Below are 11,849 nucleotides of genomic sequence, written 5' to 3' on the forward strand. Positions count from 1 at the left end.
CACTAACCTCTAAATTGTGTAAACAATCTAAGTTACAGCTAAATTTCGAGAAGAAAGTTTAATTGCTCAGCTCGTTCAATTAACTTTATTCAATGGCGTTTTAAATAAGCCAACTAACATGGGATCATAACCGTGAAACGAACAMGCGTTCACTCCCACAAAACTACAAGTAATGCTTGTGTGCATCTCGCTTCTTAGGCATGCATGAAATGAAATTTGTAAGYCAGAAATTTGAGTGTGTATGTTCCAAAGCTGCTGCTGCAACAGGCCGCAAGGCATTTTCGGCGAATTTCCTTTTGCAACAACACACATACACGCCTTTTGCACCTGTTCCTGTGAGATGCTTTGCGCAGCATGCCAAGCATGAGAAAAAAGGTGCTGTCTGAATTAATATGATTGAGCATTTTCCCACTGGAGTTTAACGCACACTTACACACAAATCCAGCGCTCAAGTGGCGTTTTTGGTTGCTGGCAAAAAATTGAAAAAAAAGGAGTGTAAAACGACAATCAGCTCAACGCTCACTTCAAACACACAAGAGTACACGCACACACTCACACACATATATACCGTATATATGCATGCAATAAAAATAAAATAAAATGCAGAAAATGTGAATATTCTCAAAGAAAAACTACATCAAAATTTCACACCACTTGGCGCAAGTTGCTCTAACGTCCTTTTGCTGCCTTGCAGCTGCATCCTGTGGGAATTCGTGTGCTTACACCGTTAAAGTTTGCCTGCTGTGGCTTTGAATTCATGAGTGCGCGAGTGCATTGCGGCGCTGGAAATAAAGAAATGTGCGGAAATTTGATTTAAATAATGTTTGTTGTTGTTGTTGCCACTGTTTGCGATCCGGCAACTTATAGTTACGCCAACTAACACCGATTGTGTGCGGTTATGCTTTCACAAGGATATGTGCATATTTCCGCTTTGCCGCTCCGCTGCCGGCGCTAGCACCTTTGTTGGATTAGCTTAACCGAGCCTTAAATCTTGCATAAATCTTTTGTAATAAATAAGAAATGATGATGCTGCCGCGCAGCTTCGGAATTAATTTCGTTTCACCYGAGTGAGTGATGGGTACACCAAGTKGGGGGRTGGAGTATGTAARTGTAGCTWAAGCGTAAACATTTAAAAAGCAGGGTTAAGAATCCTTAGGCGTTTAAAATGAAGGAATCTCGCATACGGAAGTTCGAATGGAGTGCAGCATCTCTTTACTAGTTTTCAGAGAGAAATGTCATCATTCAACAATTAAGAATCATATCTCAGATACCATCCATTTGTTATAAATACTGCAATGAGCAATTTATTTTCTCAATTAGCGGTTACTACCGTTGCTACATCTCTGACAGAAATATTTCCCAAAGTTATTTTTGATAAAAGATTTGGAAATTATTATTAAACTGCYTTAATTTGCTGTCTATTCCCRCCGTTGCCAATGTGCAAAGGACCAGAAATCTTCCTTCCTCAGAACCTTTCTCTCGAAAACTCGTAACATCGACTCATCGGATGTTGTCATCGTCCATACCTCTACACCAAATAGCAGGACGGGAATAATGAGTGACTCATAGAGTTKTCAGGTGTTATTCTACGTTGGATTTCGAGGCTGACCTAAGAGAGGTTTCATTGTGATACAAAACATTGCCGGCATAGCAACTAATTCGTAAACTAAGGCGACGAACAAGGTCATCCAAAAGTRAATGCTACGACGAAAATATCCAAGGCTACGCAAAATCGACTTTGATGACTGAAGAATGAGTTTGATCGAGTTATATGACACGCTGAAGACACTCAAGGGAACTGTTGCGCAAAGCGTTAGTAAAAATTTGGGTAAAAACAGCTCTATGCTAATTGAGAATTCAGAATTTGTTGAATCACCGTGTGACAATCAAAGAGGACGATTGCATATATTGGAGCTTGAATTCTTCACAGTACTCCATAGCATTCTTTGAAACTAGTCTCCTCACCGAAAAGAATGAAGCAATTTTTTTTGGAGSAGAAACTTAATAGTATTACAAATAGGGTATCGAGAACTTGGGAAAATCTCTACAATCGGTGGAATCTAGATTGTATCATATGATAAWTTTTTATCCGGACTGCGCGTGTAAACCGAATCTATAATACAATTTCTTTCCTTCCTGGATTGGTATAACCTTTTTATGTTCTATGAACTTTGATTTCCATACGTCAATTATGGTGTCTTTTGGACCGAGTTTGTTTGAAATTTCGCATTTCTATTGGAATCAGGGCCACATAATCGTTGAAAAGTTTCGGGGAAGTCTATTTTATCACGAACACAAGTATTTGAGTGCCACAATAAATTTAGTGAAGGCCTTGAGGTTATCAAAAACTTGGCTCATGCGACAGAGGTGGATCTGTTGATGACATTAGTACCGAAAAAGTTGAGGAAAGAGTGTAGAGTACGCATCATAAGCCGGAGTGCGGAGCTTTAATCCGCTAAACTTAACCTACTCCCAACTCCAGACTCTCCCATGGAACCACCTAATTTAGTATACTGTTACTTTGTGGGGTYCTCAATGGACGCCTACTTTGCTCTATTTGTCTCAGTTTTGTCATGACTGAGGCTGCCGTACCGCTGACAGCTTTCCAGTTCTCAGTGGATTGATAAATAAGAGTCGTCAAATTTTCCACCGTAAAACTACCACCGAGTGTAGTTTTGAGTTTTTTCCTTGTACTTAAAAAGCGAGAACATTAAAAGAATACATGTTCAGAGTCTTGAAAGCACTCTGAACCCGTCGACCGATTCGGACAAATGTCATGTTAGTATTTATACAGGTAGCTTCTAAAGCACCAATGTCCACTTAGTATTTGGGTTAGATGGAATCTATGTCCTTTGAGTGAGGTTAATATTTTGGGTATGTCGTGGAGGAAAGGTCGCAAATGAGATGCGTGGCAACGCAGGAAAGGACCCTATATTCATGTTGTTTTTGTCTGTCAGTCCGGGTCAAATTTGACCAGATAGTCTGTGCATGACCCTTGATGGCACATTTGTTGCATAATGAAATTCAATTTTGTCAAAAAAGTATGAACCTTTCAGACGATAACTTATAGGCTACGTAATTCAATGCAAGTATATACATATATATACTCTTACATACATATATGTACATACATCCATAATTTTCGAATATTTGTACTTTTATTCACCCATATATATGTACATACATATGTGTAAGCTTAGTAAGGTTATCATCATATCCTAATTTCGCGAATTAAATTTAAATGATTTCGCCATTTATAGCATATTACTACCTTAAGCACATTACTTTAGTATAGTATAAGCAGCATATAATAACAACCGTTATCGCTTTGGCAAACCTCACCTCATTATTCCCAACAAAGTCAATGTTCCCAAGGGCGAAGTAAATTCCATAACTGCAACTAAGCGTAATTTGCAAAATTCGGCTTATGTAAGTCAATCCGTCTTATTAATTAAATAAAAAAGTTTACTGTTCGACGAGGATGGGATTCGAACCCACGCGTGCAGAGCACATTGGATTAGCAGTCCAACGCCTTAACCACTCGGCCACCTCGTCTTCTTATGAAATTCATGTCAGCGAACGCAACGCATCGGCACACGGCCGTTCGGCAAACAAAGCACAATCAACAAACAAGGCGAGATAAAAAACAAYAACAACAACAAAATATAAATCAAGCAATTTTGTTTAAATATTGAGTAGGTATTGTTGCAAATTTGTTTGATAGTATGTGTKTGTGTSTGTTCTAAATAATCATAATGGGAGGGAGATGCGATAAGCCCTTACTAGTTAGTCATGGGCTAATCAGTGACAACGAGTTTGGGTTATTGTGCAATTAATTGAGCTTCTTATTGTTTGGCTGTTATATAATTTGCTTTTGAGTTGTGGTTGCTTTATTTTAATATTCCTATTATGTTTGTATTAAAAATAATTAATTACTATGCAAGAGTATATTTGTCTCTATGTTCTTTTTTTTGGAGAGTTGTGTAACACAAATATTTGAATTTTTATATTGCAGTATATATTTGATTTTCATCAAATCGATGTTGTAAACTCTCAAAGGTGCAGTCGATTCAGGTGATGTGTGAGAGCTCGCATTGCAATAGAGAAAAGAGATCCGTCTTCGCTGGTTGGTTTTCCACATTTCTTGAAAGACTACTGGCAAGCAAATGATTGGGTGCTACGCAGAATTTACTGATCTGTGTTGTTCTAGTGGAATGGTCGCAACATTCCCAGTTTTTTCAAAAAATCATTTGCTTGGAAGTTCTTTGTGCGCAAGCATACAGCCGACTGCTGTTTACTTTCTTTCGTCACCTGACACGATGTCATAGACGTGTTTCAAAGCATCGCTATCGTGTTTTGTTAACATTTCTCTCGACCAATCAACACGACCTTTTTTTTGGCTGATTGACAAATTGTGAGGGATCCAACGTGTACACTTTTTTTTAAAGTCAAATGTTCATGCAATAATAAATGTAGGCTGGTCCCACTAACACCCACAGTTGTCTCAGTCTCACGATAGGTCACATGACGATTGCAATATCAGTTTGCGTACAGTATCAATAGTTTCCGGAACAACTAATGATTTTGGACGACCTTCCCGAAATTCGTCTTAGAGTGATCTACGACCTCGTTTGGTTTCACCGTACCATCGCTAAACACTGGTCCTTGAGGAAGCTTCATCTCCAAAAATTGAATTACTGTTACACTGTTGCTGAGTTAATTCACGTCGAAAGTTGTAAAAAATAATCGCACAAAAATGGTCGCGATTTAGTTCCATTTTTTTGGCCGAGATGAATATTAAAAGTTACTGTAAACAACACAAATAGCGTTGGACGTTTGACATCGTTCTGAATGTGTATAACATCAAAAATATCGAACTTTACGATAAAGTTGTGAGTTCCCAGATTGCAACACTAGTTTTGCCAAATCTCCCGGGTAAGTGACATTCCGAAGAACTGTATTTTGCTAAGTTGGTAGGACTGTCCTTAATTACCTTGTCAACCACCGATTTTTTTCATCTTCCCTAAACTGAAATTGCGGTAGAACGGTCTACATTTTCTCTGTTAAGAATATAAGCGAATTACAGTTCGAGAAATTAACGTTAGRTTATCTTCGTCAATCCATCCCTAAAGATCAGATCGATACTAAATTGGTGTGAAGTAAAATCGCCTCTAAAGAAATTTAAAAAACAATTTTTAAGTAATATTGACGTCCTCAGATAACTTAGGTATTAACATCCCTTCTTCAACTTTTTCCCAAATTTCGAATATAATCGTAGCAGACTAAGTACTCGAGTTATTCCACGAAACTAGACTTATATTCATACAATTGTGTTCGAGCTTTGAAACTGGTTACCGTATTTATCTGTTTAATGTATACTTCGCTGTAAGGAGACTAAAACAAATCCTTAAGTGTTCAATAAATTGAAAAGTGAGCTCATAAAATTCGGMATTTCTACTCTGCCTCCTTCTTTATTTCTTAATAATGTTCTTCAACAAAAAATAATAACTGCTGCGTTTTAAATTATGTTTTCGCTTCTGCACTTACACCTTGAAAATTTATCGCATAAGCGCAAAATTGCTAAAGCAGTTACAGAGAGCCATTTAGGAATAATAAAGTCATACATATTCATATATATTTAATGTTATATGTATATATATTCTTCTCATTGTTCCTTTTGYTGTTGCCACTTGTCATCATAACGACCATTTAGTGCCTACAAATGTGGGTAGAATGCGCTTTCAACTTGTGGCATGCCACATAGTTTATTTACACCTTGTTGCCCATATTTCATTCCTTCCCCCCTCGCTTGATAAAAAATCTATTTGGTATTCCTTTTGAACTCGTAAATTCGGGCATGGGTTGCTTGTTGTAGTAAGAATTGAATTCATTGCAATGCGCGAAATATTTTTTTATCACTCCTGTGAGATAACGCACATAGATATGCCATTTATAACGGCAAGCGTAGGTAAATGTGTATCAGTAGATGTTTGGAAAATGAATTACATTATTTCATGTCGAACTGAAAGCAAGCGAAAATAGAAACGCTTTCAACACATCGAATAGCCGAAATATTCCACCAATTGACTAAGTATTAAAGGGTAATTTGATGCCACATATTCTAAGTAGAGATAACTATTTCACAAGACGATTACTATTATATAAAAAAAAATTTAGTATTTCAGAAGCCTTTGTCCTCCAGAATTTTAAAGTTAAACGTATATACTGTGCTGAAGTAACAAATTAGAGGCGTGGATAGTATTATTTCGCAGTATGCTTCCATTCTCGATATCAAATAAAACACTAAGCCTATACTGCATCTTGAACTTCCAATAACCAAGAAGGTTAAGCTTCTAGTCCATTCTACCCATTTCCGGTATCGGAATAGGCAAAGGCAAAGAGAAAATTTGGGTTTAAGTTAAAAATTTTTCTTCCTATCACATTCACATTGACTCTATATTCTAACAGTTTAGTTTATTTGAAAAAGCTAGTAAGCTGGCTAACCTGAAGATCAACTTCATAGGCTGCGGTTTTGCTAGAGATAACGCTGTTAGTCTGATATGTAGTACTCGGTTTCGTTTATCTCTGGACTTACACGTGGCAGMAGTATTTCCAGAGACACTTGTTTGTTTCATTGATTGTCTTTTATGTTCCTTTAAGCGATTAAAGCTTTCTCATTTCAATGCAATTCTGTTTCTCTCTAATTCGTTTGACATCTCTTTACATCTAGCTTAGAAGTTGAAACTGAGTTTTTCGAAGAAAAGTGGTCGCTGCTAGGCCGCCTTCGAAGATACGGAAATTTTAGAATTTCATGGGTTGGAATCACCAAAAGAGGTACGAAGGTGTCAAAAATGTTAAAGTTTCGTGRGTTCGATACGGTTTCCTATGAGAGTCCATATATGTGTTGAAAGAGTTGATGTGCAGCGAATTTATGGCCAGAACGCCGAGAATATATATGTTGAACCGTTGTCATAGAGCTTAGTATAAAATGTGTAATTTACCGGAAAAAATCTATACTTTTAAGAAAATGTAACCTTTCACTTAAAATAATATTGTTGAAAGCTAAATTTCACTTTACGTAATATTTCTGCCACATTGGCACGGCAAGCACATTACAAGTATGACTTTAATGAGTCCTGCGCTTACAGCCGTCGAAGCGTTTTTCTCATTTTCCACTTGTCACTGAGTTGTGAAATGCAATCATCGGAAAAGAGGCGTAAAAACAAAATACGAAAGAAGAATTTATGCATAACTTGCTTGCAGCAARACACTATTTCCGCGTTCCCCCCGCTCCACTATCCACTAACTTGCCTTTGTTTTTGCCGCGCTGCTGTTGTCAACGCCACAGTTGCAGTTTTGCGCTAGTTGTGCGGCTTTTGCGGTTTAAAAAGCCATTAAAAATGTAATTATGCTGATAAATACCTTTTTATTTTGCACAACTTCCGGCCGCTCTCACAAGCAGCACGATTGCCTTGCTCCCTCCCACCTGGCGGATCCCACCAACTATGCACTCTAGTGTCTATTCTTGCAATGTGCTGGCCACTTTTGCCTTCGGCGCACTTGGAGCGTTGTGTGTTGGTTGCATTTCTTTCAGCCACTTACATTCCAATTTCATCCGTCCACACTCCAATTCCTACCATTCCAATTCTGACCACTACAATTTGTGGTTTGTTCGCTCCTATTGCCGTTGTTGTCTCTGTTGTTTTGGTGTTGATGGCCACTTTTGTGCCGACACTTGGCTCTTTGGATGCCACTAATTCAATAAGAGTTGCCGCTTAACTGCCTGCGGGTTTCAGCGGGTCCACACCGAAAAATATTTTATTTCACAAGTATTTGCAATTTCTCTGGGGAATATTTTTCATCCGAATGAATTTGTTAGCACGAAGGGACAGCTCAGTTTTTTGGTGAATATTTTGCTTAGGGCTTGTGTCGCTGGGGCGTAACATTTTTTTTGGTGCTTCAATGCATTTGTGGTGCAACGGAGTGTTATGAGTGGAAGTCAACTTGAGTGAAATATTTTCATTCACCGCTATATTACCTAATTCCTGAGTATACTCAAGTTACTTAGCTATTTGTCAGAGTGAATTTTTGYAGCATTTATAGGTTAGGTATTTTATGCAAACACGCTTCAGGAAACCGCTATCTGTCAGTGAAGAAATTGATAATTTAAATTAATAAATTTTAAATATTTTAGCAATTCCAAAAATTTGTGTGAAGATATTCGGTTTTACTGATTTTGAGCGCAGAACATTAATCATTTATAGAGATGACTCGAATATGGAGGACGGAGTTGGTGTGGGGATTTTTGTCCGGACCCATGTCTAGGTTTTTGCTATTGGGAAAGTCGTGGAGCTGGAATATGATACATCAACTGGCAATTCCAGAGTTAACTTCTACGATGACAGCCAATCAGCAATCAAAGCAATAACCTCGTCCTACATATCGGTCAAAAATGACTTGGGAAGACTGACAGCGGCGGAGAGTGTCCCCAGGAACAAGCGACTTCACTTCTACTGGGGTAATGAGATAGTGAACGAGATTGCCAAAAGAAGAATACGATTGTCAACCGAAGACTTGATTGCGATTGACAAGTCTATTCTTTGCCAATACGTCGATCAAGACAGGGGGTGGCAAGTAAGATCAAAATGCGATGAAACGTTCTACCTGGGTGCRAAGTTGCAAAAGTCACGTGCAAAGCGGTAAATCAGAAATACACGAAATACCTACTGGTGCTCGATAAGAGGGGCTGATGGAACATAATTCGAATACCCACCTTTTTAGAGTCTGTCGGTTGCACATACCGAGTGGTCTACTAGATATGTCAAGAGCAATGCGCAAATCATCAATGGATGATCTTTTGTGCGCTTGTCCCCCCTTGGATAGACAACGCTTCAAGAATTTGGGTATCGTTAGTGAGCGTACAGAGCCTGTTGAAATTTGCTTACCAAAGACCAAAAATGGTCTATACATGGCTCACTTGCCGATCCAGCCATGTCCATCACGATGACATAATTCTCGAAACGAATCAAAACAATAAGCGTCTGGATGCATATTGTTGGATAGAAACTCCTATAATTTATTTAGCGTAATAAGTTCATAAGATCCAGTGCTTGCTAAGAGGCTTGTGAGTCCCAGCAGACTACCCTTAGACAACCGACAACTCTCCTCTTTTGCTTAAGACTGCACATATGTAWGTCAAGATTTTATAACCGCTTTCGGAAGCATATATCTCTAAAGTTTCCACTGCGATATATTTACGCAATAGATATTTCTTTATCAACACCATAAAGCCTGAAGAGTTCATATAATATTGTTTTTTTTTTTTTTTTCATCGAGAGAAGGCGTCATTTCACAGTAGCCCACTTCGTCCAAATTGGGTTTAGGCTCGGTCGTGAAAAATTATTTCARTTGAATGCTCTAAATAGCTTAAACATTGTGTTTAAATCAATTTACATAATTTTCAATTGCAAAAAGAAAGAGTTACAAGTGTTCAATTGAATCACTTTCCTCACTTAAAAGTGCCAGCCATTTAAGTCTCATCGATTTCCCATTAAATTGATAAAATCACACAAAACGGCGACACCATTTAAAATATGAGATCGAAAATTATGCGAAGATTCCTCGCCAACACAACCAAGAAGATTGCTTCTACTAAGAAAGTAACCTTCGATAGKAAGAAGTACCAACGAAGTATGTCTATGGAAGTATGTGTGCGAGAATTTACGAAAAATGCAAAATTAATGACTCCATTAAAATAGGGAGAGAGAGAAAGGCTGGGAGCAAAAGGTAATGCCTTCTAAAAAAGCTTGCATAAATTATAAAAACCCAAATCGACWGAGCAAAATTTACCTGCAAGTCAGATAAAGACACCCAGAGCGTTGGTAGCAGAAATGAAGGCTGCGGGTGGGGCATGCCGTTAATAATTGATTTATTGCTAACGACACTCGCTCCGCATTGAAAACCTGCTCAAATTCAATTACAACAACTACATTAATTTTATAAATCAATTTGGATTTTTACGAACAAATTTCTTTATTGGAAATTGAAAACCATTCGCTTGGAATTGAAATCGAATATTTTTTGACAGGCGACAAGGCGCCAAGGAAGTGGTGCAGTAAAGGCAATGCAGATTGACAAAACATATATACGTCTATATGTAGCGGCAAGCGGAGTCAAAGGAGAGTCAAAGGCGACTCATATTGCACGCATGAAAAATGCACTGCAACTCAACTTGCCGCTTGTCCTGCGCTACCAAAGCACTGTGTGTGAGTATTTGTATATGTGCGGTTGTGGAGAGTATTGCATTGCACATTTTTAGTAGCACTTCGTGCAACTATATACCCTCATTGGAATGCCTTTATGACGCTGACTGCCGTTGGCACTTATCATCTTTCTCTTCTCYTTACTTCCGTCATTGCTTTGCCATCTTCGTAAGCCTGCATGCGTGTGGTGTTTTAGTGTGCGTGCGCTTTCCTTGAAGCAGTTGACTTTTCTGTATGCTCAGCACGTTGCTGCCAATGTCCGATTTTTAAGTTGTTGCAGCAGAAATCACGTAGCCAAACGTTTGGCTGTTCTCTTTGCTTTTGCCACATTGGAAGGGTAAATAATGTCGATGATTTGAGTTGAGATTTTCGCACGAACTGAGGAATACGATTGCAGAATTGCATTAACTTGTGAGTGCATTATCCGCACAATGGGATGAAAATGTATAAATGTGATACAAAAGAGCGTACCATACGCAACAACATTACCGATCTTGAGACCCAACAATCGCCATTGTATAATATTCGACCGAATAKGCCMCTTTCAGCATGCAGTGAAGAGAATATAGCAGCCAYAGCAGAGAGTGTACATGAAGACCGTGAAGAGTCGATWSGAARCCGTTCGCAGCTACCCGCACTGATATATGGAACGACTAGGCACAGTTTATGTCGAAATCTTAAATCGACGAGAAAGAAAATAAAACTTGTGCAAGAACTGAAGCCAAGCGACTTCAGCGGAGCGCGTTTTGAAAAGTTCTAAGAAGAATTTCTCAATTGGTATGTAAAGAAGCCCATTTCCCAAACAGCGCATCAAATGGATTGGAGAACACTTCGGTARGCAGATAATTTCACGTTTTGGGTCGTTCCATTTTCGCTACCAAGATATAACACCGTTAGACTTTTTTCTTAAGTCTATGCGCACAATTCCGCTTCTATTCAGGCCTTGGAACGAAACATCACCTGTGCCAGTTCGCCAGTTACCAGCCATCGAAAATTGGACTTAACAGATGGACCATCTGCCACGGAGGCTCGGCATACATATGTATATTATATATTAGTTTGTCAAAAAAGTCTTGCGGTATTTTCGCTAGGTGGCTGGCTAGGTAATGTGGTCCGATTCTGAGAGTATACGAAATAGTATTCCCCGGGGGAAGCAGAGAATAAGGAAGACCTCCACTCGGTTRGACAGACCAGGTGGAGYAGAAMCTGGCTACACTTKGAATCTMMAATTGGCCCCAAATATACATACATATCGAACAACTTTTTGCCCCACTGTAACGCACACAATCATTTAATGTTCCACTGAAGCACTTAACCCATTTGTCGATGGCTTACCAGAATGGCTAAAAGGATTTTGCGAATATTATTGTTTTACTTCTCCTAAGGCAATARCAATTTTATGATTTGTTTATAGCTGATTGCATGGTTGCCTTCCAGGATTAAAAGATAACTGCAAACAAAAAAAAAAAAACTCTTCTACTTAAAGTGCTTTCATTTGCTGAGGAATGAAAAACTTAGTTGATTGAGTGATTAAATAGTGATTATATAACATTTATTGTATGTATAAAATCATAATGGTAATGACAT

General features: G+C 38.5%; 1 non-coding gene across 1 annotated transcript; it reads right to left on the minus strand.

Moving 5' to 3' along the window:
• Positions 1-3,473: 3,473 nt before the first annotated feature.
• On the minus strand, positions 3,474-3,555 carry Trnas-gcu. The gene has a single exon. It is a non-coding gene; the product is annotated as a tRNA-Ser (tRNA).
• Between the last annotated feature and the right edge of the window lie 8,294 nt (positions 3,556-11,849).

This window comes from Bactrocera latifrons, unplaced genomic scaffold (assembly GCF_001853355.1).
Source record: "Bactrocera latifrons isolate USDA-ARS-PBARC rearing strain unplaced genomic scaffold, ASM185335v1 scaffold_567, whole genome shotgun sequence".
Classification (NCBI taxonomy): domain Eukaryota; kingdom Metazoa; phylum Arthropoda; class Insecta; order Diptera; family Tephritidae; genus Bactrocera; species Bactrocera latifrons.